This window comes from Bactrocera dorsalis, chromosome 3, assembly GCF_023373825.1.
Source record: "Bactrocera dorsalis isolate Fly_Bdor chromosome 3, ASM2337382v1, whole genome shotgun sequence".
Lineage (NCBI taxonomy): Eukaryota > Metazoa > Arthropoda > Insecta > Diptera > Tephritidae > Bactrocera > Bactrocera dorsalis.
The window spans coordinates 20,022,640-20,024,128 of record NC_064305.1 but is presented as its reverse complement, the minus strand read 5'-3'; positions in this window follow the sequence as shown (position 1 = coordinate 20,024,128).

Here is a 1,489-nt window from a genome sequence, read left to right as displayed (position 1 = left end):
TAAATCGATGTTCTGGAGATGTTCAATTCTATTTCCATGAATTTCAATGATGATTTCGGCTGATTGCTACGGAATAGGCAATCATCGCCATAAACTTGTTTCATCAATTAAAACTTTTCGGTAAAAGTTTTGTCAATTTTAAAACAAAATTTAATGCTGGCTCTTTGTTCGAAGCTAATTTTCGCACCGATAATACTGACACTTAAAACACAAAAATTCTGGATTTCACTGGACATTCGATAAAGATAGCAGATTTTAATGCACCAGTCAACATATAGATGGCGCCACCAGGGGGCGCTAGATTCAAAAAGTGCTGTTTACTTTGGAACGCACCAATTCTTTGTATATAATCTTAATGAAATCTTTATTTTAAGTGTCAGTTATTACTTTAACACAAACAAAATCAAAATAATTTGGGCAACATTTCATCAAAAGATTGCCAGTTTATTTAAGAAAAAGCGCCACACTTGCTATAACGGGTGATCCATGCAGAGATACTTTTTTGAAAAGCCTTTTTTTGACAGATTTCGCGTGAGTCCCATAACTGGCTCAATGAGTATGAACGCCGAAAATTGCCGCATTTGGAACGAAGAGCAACCTGAACATATACAAGATTTGCCATTTGTCGTCAATGGCGACCGTTATCGTGCCATGATAACCGAGTATTTAAGGCCTGAAATTGAAGATCGTGATCTCGGTGACATTTGGTTTCAACAATGGTCGAACGAGTTATCGAAAATTGAACTCAATGGATTGACCAACTTAGACGTTGCTGCGACCAACACATGAAAGCCATAATTTTCAAACATTAGATACCAAGTAATGTTCTTTCGTAAAATAATAAACATTCCCCATTCAATTAAAGTATTGAACCTCAAAATGGATCACCCTTTATATCAATCAGCGCATAAGGTTGTAAAGCACTGTGGGGAAGATAAAAATATTATTTAAAAATTTTCGTCTCCAAAATGCTCACATGTACATAATGCTTTTATTAGAAATGTAAATGCTTCAAATATTCGTATATTAAATGTTTATGGCTTTGTGAGGGCGCTCAAATGACCGTGAAATTTACAACCACAAAAGTCATAAAGTCATGCATTAAATTAAAATCAGATTATAGGGGCAAATGTGTGTTAGTGCGAGTATGTGTGTTTTGTATACACAGCAAACCAGCTTACTAATTTTTCTATAAAATTATGGCGGGAGAGAGTAATTTCTTTTTTTTATCGACACACAGGCAAGCGCATTTGTATGCATCAGGGTATAATTACAGTCAATCATTTATAATTGCCTTATAATGGGGTGCATAAAATGTTATATATTTCTATGTATGTATGAGGGCGTGTGCGCTTTTTGTAGCATGTACCATGTACCAATAACAATTAGAGATTTTTATGTGGAACATACGAGTAAGAAAGTAAAAATGTATACGCAATTTTTATGGGACTTACAGGGTGCAGTATCTTCTAATAACGCCGCCAAAACA